The sequence below is a fragment of the Pseudorasbora parva genome, chromosome 2 (assembly GCF_024679245.1).
Source record: "Pseudorasbora parva isolate DD20220531a chromosome 2, ASM2467924v1, whole genome shotgun sequence".
In the NCBI taxonomy this organism is placed as follows: domain Eukaryota; kingdom Metazoa; phylum Chordata; class Actinopteri; order Cypriniformes; family Gobionidae; genus Pseudorasbora; species Pseudorasbora parva.
In genome coordinates, this window is record NC_090173.1 from 57,498,772 (window position 1) to 57,511,143 (window position 12,372).

Consider the following 12,372-nt stretch of genomic DNA (forward strand, 5'->3'; position numbering starts at 1 on the left):
GGTTACCGCACGCTCCCTGGGCCGGGTGATGTCCACTTGTGTGGTCCAGGAGAGACACTTATGGCTCAACCTGGCCGATATGCGGGACGCCGAGCGGACTCGTTTCCTCGACGCCCCCATATCCCAGGCTGGGCTATTCGGCGGTGCGGTCGAGAGCTTCGCCCAACAGTTCTCGGCCGCCCAGAAGCAGACTGAGGCTATAAAGCACATACTGCCCCGGCGGCCCGCTGCTGCACCCCAAGCGCCGCCGGCACAGTCGCCTCAGCTGCCTCGCCGCCGAGGGCGGCCTCCTGCGGTCCCCCCCGCTCCCGCGCGGCCACAGCAGCAGCCTTCACCCGGGCCGTGCCACGGAGCGCGCCGCAAGAAGCCGCCCCAGTCCGCGCCAGCCCCGCGGCCCGCTAAACGCCAGGCCAAGCGGCGCTCCTGACGCGGACAGCTCAGAGATGGGCAGTTCTTTCCAGGAGACGGCAGCAGGGCCGCTCCTTCCCCCGGTGGAGGGCCGGGGGAGAATCTTTCGTTCCGCTGCCGCCCCCCGGGGTGGCAGCACCCTAATGTGGTTAAAGAAAGAACTGACAAACCCATCTCTGAGCACCCAGAGACCGGTGACAGCAGTGTGCGCCGCCCCCGGGCCACGCCACTCTCGTCCCTCTCTGTCGCCAGCCCCCTCTCAGAGCAGACCCCAGTGGAACGCGAGTCCTTCCCTGGTCTCCTCTGTCAGGGCGCAGCCGTTACCGCTGCCCCGACACCGGGCCGCTACGCCACCCGAGTCCGGGCCGGTAACGCTGCCTCGCTGCCCCACCGAGGGTACGCCGGTGCTCCGCATGACCCCGTTGGTACACTCCCTGGGAGCGTGGCTACAGCTGCCGGGACTGTCCCGCTGGGTCGCACGGACCATCCGGCTCGGCTACGCGATTCAGTTCGCGCGAGCTCCTCCCCGCTTCCGGGGTGTCCGGTACACCACGGTGGGGTCCAATGCCCCAGTCATGCGTGCGGAGATCGCAACCCTACTGGCGAAGGGTGCGGTCGAGCTCGTCCCTCCAGCCGAGATGAAGTCCGGCTTCTACAGCCCTTACTTCATTGTACCGAAGAAATCCGGTGGGTTACGACCGATCCTGGACCTTCGCGTCCTGAACCGATCCCTCTACAGGCTTCCGTTCAGGATGTTGACTGCGAAACGCCTTTTCGAATGCGTTCGTCCATGCGATTGGTTTGCAGCGATCGACCTGAAGGACGCGTACTTCCATGTGTCCATCCTTCCGCGACACAGACCGTTCCTACGGTTTGCGTTCGAGGGGCGGGCATATCAGTATGCTGTACTACCATTCGGGCTAGCTCTGTCCCCTCGCGTCTTCACGAAGATTGTCGAGGCAGCCCTTGCGCCACTCAGGCAACAAGGGGTTCGCATCCTGAACTATCTCGACGACTGGCTCATACTGGGCCACTCTCGGGACCGGGTGTGCGAACACAGAGACCTGGTTCTCCACCACTTAGCTCGTTTGGGCCTTCGGGTCAACTGGGAGAAGAGCAAACTCTGCCCCGTGCAGAGGATCTCTTTTCTCGGTATGGAGATCGACTCGGTCGCCATGTGCGCGCAGCTTTTCGGCTTGCACGCGCAGTCGCTGCTGACTTGCCTCAGGCAGATAGAGAGCAAGAGTGCGGTTCCACTGAAACTGTTTCAGAGGCTCCTGGGGCATATGGCATCTGCAGCCGCGGTAACGCCGCTCGGATTGCTTCATATGAGACCGCTTCAGCACTGGCTTCGCGATCGAGTCCCGAGATGGGCATGGCGGTCTGGCACGCTCCGGGTCCCAGTGACTCAGGCCTGCAGACAGACACTCACCCAGTGGTCGAACCTCAGTTTTCTACGGGCAGGAGTGCCCTTAGAACGAGTTTCCCGGCATGTTGTTGTGTCAACAGATGCGTCCACCACGGGTTGGGGTGCCATGTGCAATGGACATGCAGCCGCCGGCTCTTGGTCAGAGAGCCAGAGCCGCCTGCATATCAATTGCCTCGAGTTGCTGGCAGTACGGTTCGCCCTGCACCGCTTCCGAGCGTTGCTGAAGGGTCAACACGTACTAGTCAGATCGGACAACACGGCCGTAGTAGCGTACATCAACCACCAGGGCGGTCTACGCTCCCGCCGCATGTCTCAACTCGCCCGCCATCTCGTTTTATGGAGTCAGAAGCGCCTGAGGTCCCTTCGTGCTGTCCATATCCCGGGGATCCTGAACCGTGCAGCCGACGAGCTCTCACGGGTTCAGCCAATCCCTGGGGAGTGGAGACTCCATCCCCAGTCGGTCCAGCTGATTTGGGATCAGTTCGGGGACGCACAGGTAGATCTGTTTGCCTCCCACGACTCGTCCCACTGCAGCCTGTACTATTCCCTGACCGAGGGCACGCTCGGCACGGATGCACTGGCGCACAGCTGGCCGCGGGGCCTACGCAAGTATGCGTTTCCCCCAGTGAGCCTTCTTGCACGTGTTCTGTGCAAGGTCAGGGAGGACAAGGAGCAGGTCATTTTGGTCGCCCCGTTCTGGCACGGCCGGACCTGGTTCCCAGAACTAGTGCTCCTTGCGACAGCCCCTCCCTGGCCAATTCCTCTGAGACAAGACCTACTCTCTCAGAGACGGGGCACCCTGTGGCACCCGCGTCCCGATCTTTGGAACCTCCACATGTGGCTCCTGGACGGGACGCGGCAGGTTTGAGTACCCTACCACCTCCGGTGGTGGCTACCATCACTTCCGCTCGGGCCGAGTCCACGAGACAGGCCTATGCGTTGAAGTGGAACCTCTTCGTCAATTGGTGCTCTTCTCGCCAAGAAGACCCCTGGAAATGCCCGATCGGGTCTGTGCTCTCTTTCCTCCAGGAAGGGTTGGATCGAAGGCTGTCTCCATCCACCCTGAAGGTTTATGTGGCCGCTATTGCCGCCTACCATGACCTCCTGGACGGGAAAACGGTAAGTAAGCACGACCTGGTCATCAGGTTCCTGAGGGGTGCGAGGAGACTACATCCTCCTCGTGCTCCTCTCGTACCCTCTTGGGACCTCTCAGTAGTTCTAAGTGCTCTGCAGAGGGCCCCATTGAGCCTTTGCGGTCAGTAGATGTTAAGTTCTTGTCTATGAAGACAGCGCTCCTGACCGCACTGGCCTCCATCAAGAGGGTAGGGGACCTGCAGGCATTTTCGGTTGACGAAGCGTGCCTGGAATTCGGGCCGGCCGACTCTCACGTGATCCTGAGACCCCGGCCTGGATATGTGCCCAAGGTTCCCACCACTCCGTTCAGAGACCAGGTGGTGAACCTGCAAGCGCTGCCTTTGGAGGAGGCAGACCCAGCCTTGGCATTGCTCTGTCCAGTACGCGCCCTTCGCGCTTACGTAGACAGGACGCAGTGTTTCAGGACCTCAGACCAGCTCTTTGTCTGTTATGGTGGGAAGCTGAAAGGGAAGGCTCTCTCAAAGCAAAGGCTGTCTCACTGGATAGTGGACACCATTGTTTTGGCTTACCAGCAGCAGGGACGCCCATGTCCCCTTGGGATCAGGGCCCATTCCACCCGGAGTGTGGCCTCCTCTTGGGCTTTAGCACATGGCGCTCCGCTGACAGACATCTGCAGAGCTGCAGGCTGGGCGACACCAAACACATTCGCCAGGTTTTATAACCTCCGAGTGGAGCCTGTATCCGACTATGTACTCGCCTCTACAAGTGGCCGGTAATGGATTGGCTCAGGTGTCTTCGCTTGCTCGCCATTCCACTCCACGGACTGGATACGTGCGATATTCTTCTCAGGTGAGTTCCCCGAGAGCCCTGAGCTCCTCCAGCACTGACGACGCCGACGCCAGTAAGTCTGCCCTTAGCCCAGACACTCGTGTCCGGCCAGGTGCCCCATGTGCATGGTTCCCCTCCGGCGACCCCCACATGTGTATTTCCACCGTAAGCCTCCCTGAGCGGGTGTATTCCCTTGGCAACCTTGCCACCCCCTGGGGTTAAAAATCCACCTTCGGCTGGTACCCCAGTGATCTTCCGTATGCAGCCCTCCGGGGTCATACGTGTATTCCTAAGTCCTCCCTACGGGTAGGCATCTTGGCCTCATATCTCCTCCTGGAATATGCCTCCCAGTGTACCTTGGTATTCCTGCGTTAAGTAGAGGCCTTTGACCGTCCTAACTTGCATCAGGGTTCTCACGCTTGCGCAGGGCACTGGAAGACAGCCGAGTGGCGTTATTGCATTGGGACCCCCATTCGTCAGTCACTGACGTTACGTCGGAGTGACTGAACGAAAGGGAACGTCTCGGTTACGTATGTAACCCTCGTTCCCTGAGGAGGGAACGGAGACGTAACGTCCCGTTGCCACATCCGCTGTACCGCTGGAACGGAGTTCAACTTGGCTCCTCAGCAGGTAAAACATAATGCGATGATGCCAGCTACTTCCTTATATACCCACGTGGGTAGGCGGAGTTACGCATGCAAATCTCGCATGCCCATGGCATTGGCACTGCCATTGGGCGCTTTCTAGTCTCGGAGATGACAGGCTTCTAAGCGAAACCCCCATTCGTCAGTCACTGACGTTACGTCTCCGTTCCCTCCTCAGGGAACGAGGGTTACATACGTAACCGAGACGTTCGGGTTGTTTTTACAAGTAGGACTACAGTTTTTGGAACATCAAAATCTGGCTTTTATTTTTACATTGCACTGTAGTGGACATCAATTAACATCTCAACTATGTTATGAAAAACACAATAATTTGAAATACTATTTTACTTTGTGCAATGTGTGTAAAACAGCCTTTAAGTTGCTCTGATGTGCACTACAATGGACGTCTTGAAATCAAGGTCCTGTTTAGTAACATAAGTAAGTTTAGTAAGTCATATTCTGATTTTGAAACCCCATAACAATTTCCTGAGATATTAATCAACAACAACTATTTGAAAATTAGTCCTATTTAAATGCTAATTGCAAAATATAATCATATTTCCATAAGAATGTAAAATTTGATAATTCATTTAGAGACTGAAGAGGGAGTGGTCATGGTGAAACCTCTGAAAATCCCTGCATGTACTCCTAACAGGACACCCAGACTTAAAACTGTGATACGTATGGTGTCAGAAGAAATTCACTAAAACATAATATCCACTACAGTTAACAGTTAAATGCTATGCTTGGGAAATACACATTACATATGTATTAATATAATGCGTATTTCCATCACGTTTGGTCTTAAATTTCACATAAGGTATTAAAAAAGGTCATAAAAAGTCTTACATTTAACTTGTTCATATCTGTAGACACCCTGTACAATTTAGCTTTAGAACTTTCTGATTTTCTATTTTTAGGTGTAAAATGTTTGCTTGTATAAAACAAATTTAAAGTAAATAAAGCATTTATTCTAATATTGTTTTTCATTTCTCACTCAGACTATTTTCATATTTGGGTAAGCATACATTATTTTAAATATTTTTTGGGTATCATATATCATATGGGTCAATTAAATTTAATGCAATTCAAATTTAATTATCAACATCAATGTCTTATCTTTAAGAATGGAAAACAAAAGACGAGTTTGCAGGAGAGAATATATGAGACGCTGGAGAGCAGCCAAACATATTATTTCTAATCGTCACCAAAATCTGGCCAAAAACACAAATTCTATACTTCAAGACGCCTTACAACAGTGTTCATCCTCTGCTAGTTCAATTTCAGAGTGTAGCACAGATTGTTCTTTAAGTGAGAGTGAAAATACATCCTTAAATCAAGAGGACACACTCAGCATAGATGAACATACTCCAGATCATGACACATATTTGTCACTCACTGAAGAGGTTGGAGAAACAAATTCTTTGAGAGAGGACCTCATTCCATGGGCCAACAAACATCATATCCGACAATGTGCTTTAGATGACCTTTTAAAAGTCTTGCGTTCACAGGGACATCAGACATTGCCTGCTACTGCACGCACACTTTTGAAGACTGCACGAGCAGTTGATATCCAGAATAAATCTGGAATGCAGTACATCCATCTATCATTGCCTAAAGAAATTGAAAAAACTTTGAAGAGATATCCTTCTGAGGTGACTTCTAGAATTGATTTCCTGGAGATTTCTTTCAATATTGATGGACTTCCACTCTTCAAAAGTTCATTATTGTCAATGTGGCCTGTGCTGTGTTCCATTCATCTTGAACCAGTGATAGTATTTCCTGTAACACTGACATTAGGATCTCAAAGACCCTCAGATCTTGCATTTCTAGAGGATGCTGTTACAGAAATTAAACAATTACTAGAAAGTGGTCTTACATTTGAGGGAAGGATAATTCGAGTCAAGCTGAGGTGTATTGTATGTGATGCACCAGCCAAAGCAATGGTGAAAAGAACCAAGCAATTTTCTGCATATTATGGTTGCGACAAGTGTGAACAAAAAGGATTCTGGGAAAAAAGGATTACATATCAAGAGGTTGATGGGTTTCAATTAAGAACCGATAATTCATTTAGAGCTCAAAATCAACCAGAACACCATCATGGAAGTACACCTTTGACTGATTTACCAATTGATATGATTGGCCAATTTCCCATTGACTATATGCACCAGGCATGTCTTGGTGTTATGAAGAAATTGTTGACCATTTGGACAAGAGGGGAAAAGGGACGAAGTAGACAAACTATGATGTCCATTGGTCAGGCAGACATAGTGAGCGCAAGGCTTCTTGATCTTCAGGGATGCATTCCTTCATGCTTTGCTAGAAAACCACGAAGTCTGCGACACCTGGAAAGGTGGAAGGCTACAGAGCTTAGACAATTCCTGGTTTATACTGGAAAGCTGGTTTTACCAGGAGTTCTGCGTCAAGACTTGTATGAGCACTTCCTAACTTTAAGTGTTGCAATAAGCATATTACTCTCCCCCTCCTTGGTCAGTCACCATGCATCATATGCACACAAGTTGCTACAGTATTTTGTAGCTAAGGGCAGGGAGCTGTATGGACCATCATTTATGGTGTACAACGTACATTCAATGCTTCATCTTGCTTCTGATGCAATGACTTTTGGCTGTCTGGATGAATGCAGCGCCTTCCCATTTGAGAGTTACATGCAGCAGTTGAAGAGAATGGTACGCTCAGGAAAGAGCCCTCTTGTACAGATTGTGAAAAGGATCAAAGAAATCCAGGAAGGCACAACTTCACAAAGTATTCTAAGAAGTAATGTCATTTCTTCAAAGCAGCCAGACAATTGCATTATTTTGGAAGATGGAAAATGTTGCGAGGTCATCGATAAAACAGAGAATGAATATCTGTGCCGAGTTTTTCTGCAACCATCTCCCCTCTTTATGGAACCCTGTGACTCATCAATAATTGGAGCATGTGTGCCAAAAGAACACTGTTCTACAAATGATCCCAAAAGAAAAAGTCAATCAAAGTAAAAGAGCAATCAAGATCGATCAGAATCAAAGAGTAGTCTATTTGACTATCCTTCACAATCAAAAGTAGACATCAGCAAATTTCTGGAAACGTATTATGTGTACCGATTATGTGTAAGTAACTTTTTAAAAAATTGTATTATTATATCACACTTTTTTTTAAGAACTCATGTGACTTGTCTTTCAGAATGTTTTCTGTTGTGGAATTTACCTCAGATCACAGTGTAGCTGTAATTCCCGATGTATGGAAAGAAGAATTAGACAAGGTAAGGGGCATAGACTTACAGACAGTGTAAAAGTATTGTTAGATTTCTAATCCATTGTCTAGTACTCTATCAAAAGAAGTTTATATGCTTAATATGTAGATGTGTTTGACATATTTTGTATCAAGGTTTTTTGTAGATTTTGTATTTTAAAATACAAAATATTCTTTCTTTCTTTCTTTCTTTCTTTCTTTCTTTCTTTCTTTCTTTTTCTCTTTCTTTCTTTCCCCAGAATATCTATTGTTACTGGCCACTCAATAATGTACAAAGCCTAGTGAAAAAATCAACCATACCAGATAAACAAAAGTGGAATAGGCTACAAATCTGTAGAGTGTTTAAATCATCAGGTAAGTCATTAAATCGTACACTTTATTTTAATAAATGCTTTAGAAGTATTTTTCATTATCAGTTTGTTAATGAACTAATGTAAAATAATTGAGCCTTATTGTAAAGTGTGTGACCAAACAACAAAGAATCATAACATAATTCAAACAATATTTAGGGCATGCAATTTAGTCCAAAATAAAATATACGATGTTTGAAAATGAATAGCCTTAAGTCTTTAAGTAAGTATTTGGTGATGTGATGAGCACCACAGCGAATACAGAAATTGAAATGGTAGAAACAAAATGATCATTGCAGCAATTTTTGGGGGGCCGGACAGTGTATTTTATAAATTGTTGTAATTTTCATATCAACTCACAGATTGATGTATTTATTTAGTTGACTACATGACAGCTCATAAGGTCATGAGAAAAGCTCAAACCTCTTCATGTCCTGAACTCTCCGATTCCACTTTTGAGCAAAGGCCAACCAGACTGAAGAGACCACCACTACATCTTTTAGAGTCAGACAGTGATATCACAGATGTGGAAGACAGTATGTATAAGTACACATTTCTTTTTAGTTAATAAAGTAATTAAAATAGCACAGATTAAAATAAAATAACTTGTTTTAGGTAATATCAGCACCATACCACCAGCAAAAAAACCAACTCTGCCCTATCCACCAAGACCAATGAAACCAAGTGAGAACTTAACTATTTTTAAGTGGTGAATATTTTTTAATTGTATTGCCTATGAGAATGATTTCTGAAGGATCATGACACTGAAGACTGAAGTGATGCCGCTGAAAAATCAGCTTTGACAATACATTTAAAATGTGTGTATACATTTTAAATATATTGTCAAAGCTGATTTTTTAGCATCATCACTTCAGTCTTCAGTGTCATGCTCCTTCAGAAATCATTCTCATATGCAATTAAATTCAGTAAACATTTTTTTTTAGGTAATATCAACACCATTACACCAGCAAAAAGACCAACTCTGCCCTCTCCACCAAGAACAATGAAACCAAGTGAGAACTTATCTGTATTTTTTTTTTTTTTTTGACAACCTTACATAGTTGTCACTTGTCTAAGGCAGCAGATAATAGTAATATTACCAATATGATTTTGGATATTATTTTCAGCACCTGAGCCATCACGAACATGGGAAGGTCTTGAGAGCTTGCCAAGAGCTGAATTTTTTGGTAAGCATAAACCGATACAGATATACACTATTCAACACTTATAAAAAAGGCCCGTAATTTACTAATACTGTATGTCACTGATCCAGAGATGCCAGGGAGCTACAGTGCAACTATACATACAGATAACTCACCTTTGATGATGCCACAGCATTTAGGTAATGTTTCCAATGTTTCTTTCTTTCTTCTTTTGGTAACAGTTTACAATAACTAACTAACTTTTAATTAGCTAACATTAGTTAATGTATTAGTTATGTATTGACATAAATTATAAGCATTAATACATTTGTTTCAGTATTTATTTTTATTTGCTAACGTTAGTTACTAAAAATATTGCTTTTTCTTGTTAGTTCATAGTGTTTCTTTCTTTCTTCAAATATATATATTTTTTGTAATGGTAGGCCTATACAATTTCTATTTGACAGCTAGTAGACTGTAACCATTAAATGTATAACTGGGTTATTGTTTTTAACACAAATATATTATTCCTTTTAGATTTCTGCAGCACACCAAATTGGAACGGCCATGGAGAACATACACTTATGGCTCATCAATTTGAAGGTAAGACAAATAAAGCCTTTTCTGGAAAATTATATTTTACCATCTTGAGATCATGTCTACAGGAACTTTTGAGAAATATCAGTAAATTAGTTCTGGTAATTTTCTGTATTACAATACATAATGTATTACATTACTTTTAAAAGAATCACAGACATAGGGGATTCTTACATTTTTTTAACAGTAATAAAATTATATAATTTTTATTTTTGTAGCACCAAGAATGCAAGAGTGGAGTCATGGACATAATTCAAATGCTGATCAACACCAATATAGTATGTTACATCTTTGTAAAATGCAAAAGCATGTCACTTTGCAACCTGATTACTATGGAACACTGGTGGTTTCACATCTAAGTTAAAGGGATAGTTAACCCACAAATGAAAAATCTGTAATAACATATTCACCTTAAGTTGTTAACCAAACCGGCGAGTTTGATGAACAAAAAAATTATATTCTGAAGAATGTAACCAAAACAAGAAATACTAAGAATATAGTGTGAGAATATCTTCTTGTGTGTTTATCAAAAGAAAGAAACTTATACAAGTTTAGAACAACTAAGGGTAATTAAATGATGTCCGAATGTTCAACTATCCCTTTAATTGCCTATTTTGTGTGTGTGTGTGTGTGTGTGTGTCTAGAATCAGCAACCAGGGCAGTCGGTGGCAATGGACATTGCCCAGATAATAGAAGACAAAATCAGTCATGTAAGTAATGTTTAAATGGATAATCCCCCTAAAAATACAAAATTGTATTTCTTCTGTAGTACACGGAGATGTTTAGGGGAAAAAAGTCTTTAGAAAAACAGTTGAAAAGTTAAATATAAGTATTTAAGTATCGTTTTTCTTCAGAAGATACTAATTCTAATTCACATTCATATAATAATAATTCATCAGCTGGGGTCATGTAAATTAGCATTCATTTAGACTAGAGTAACATTGTATATTTGTATAAACAAAATAGCTTTCCTTTTAGATGACTTTAATGCAGAAGGGCAAAACTGTACTTCGAATAACAATAGTAAGTAATATTGTTTTATATTTTAAATCTTTTTCAGCAGTTCTTACAAACTAAATCAACCTTTTCTGCATGTTCTTACAAACTAAAATTATATAACAGACTTCCAGCTAAATGTCCTAATGAAGCTGGACAAAATAATAGCAAAGCAGGAAGAGCATTCTCTGCTGTTTCGTCGACTACTGCAGACAAGAGAGGAAGATACAGGGCCAGAAAACCCTATTCCAGCTCTTGGTCAGTTATCTGACTTTCTTTCCTTTGAAGAGAAGCTGAGGGTGGATGAGGAACTCCAAAGAAAGATGGTTAAGAATCTGACATTATATTTTACAAAATACAGCTGAACTATAATGTGTATATGCATATGATTAGCTTTTAATTTAAATTCAGGTTAAATATCTTTCTGCACTTGGAGGACCGAACTATGGGGAAACAGTGCGGCGAATGATGCGACAAATTGCTCCCTCTGAAGTGTGGGCACATTACAGTGTCAAAGGAAGAAAGGGGAAGAGGAAACTCGAAGAACTATATGTTTATCGAGTTCTACTAAGTAAAAAAACGAATTAAAAGTCTTTGCATATATTACTGTGCTTTTAATAATCTATCTAATAGATTATCTATCTAATAACCAATATCAAAACTTTACTTGTATTGTAAACATTTTAGAGGCAATAATGAAATCTCAGCCTGGGTCCACCAGTATGGATGCTGAAAGCCATGTTGCAGAGACCCTTAAGCATGCACCAGGCCTGGTTAGGAGAAGGGCTAATGTAAGGATTTGGCAAAGTATTATATGTGATTGTTCCAAAACATGTGGCTTCTTGGCCAATTAGATTTGAGTAACTAAATAACATTTTTACAAGGACCAGCTATAAATAAATGAATGAATACTTTATACATAAACAACACATGTTAATATTGCTCTATTGTTCTGTACAGCAGGTATTAATATGACATTAAGTTCACTATTTTGTTTTACAGCGACCAGTTACCCCACATTTACAAGAGGGTTCATTGGATCTCTTCTCATTATAAATTAAAGTAAGTATTCAGGGATGGGCAGTGCACATGCTGTCACTCTCCACTTTTCTCTCCATGATTTTCGGTGTATTCTGTAGATAATGTTCTTTTAAAGACCTAAAATTAAAATAAGGCAGCGTTGCTATTTTGCTAATAGATGCTATTTACTAAGTGAAAATGGTGATAATGTATTTACACCATAACAGCTCTTTGCAAAATGTCTATAGATGCTGTTTATAGGACAGATACATACTATTTGCACCTTAGTATTGTTTAACAGGATGCACTAACAGAAAAGGGTGTAAATTATTTATATTTATTAAAATATAATGCTTAATGCAGCTATTATGCTGCCTTAATGGGATAATAAAACCTCTCAATTCCCCTACCCCTAACCCACCTAGTAAATATTTTTATTATTATTAAATATCTCATTAAGCACTTTATTTCCACTTTTAGTAAATTTTCTTACTTTTTATTTAAAATAAATGCCTTTCCGAGGTGATATGTGAATGTGATAAGAAAAGGGAGAGCTCTGCAAAAGGCGGAATCCGACCAGGGTATATAGATTGCGTCAAAAATATCCTGAACCG

General features: G+C 43.6%; 1 long non-coding RNA gene across 1 annotated transcript; it reads left to right on the plus strand.

Annotated features, from left to right (window-relative positions):
* The first annotated feature begins 9,278 nt into the window (after positions 1–9,278).
* LOC137055603 (uncharacterized) lies at positions 9,279–10,454 on the plus strand. The gene is made up of 4 exons (XR_010900032.1): positions 9,279–9,345; positions 9,693–9,748; positions 9,961–10,020; positions 10,387–10,454. It is a non-coding gene; the product is annotated as an uncharacterized lncRNA (long non-coding RNA).
* Positions 10,455–12,372: the final 1,918 nt, after the last annotated feature.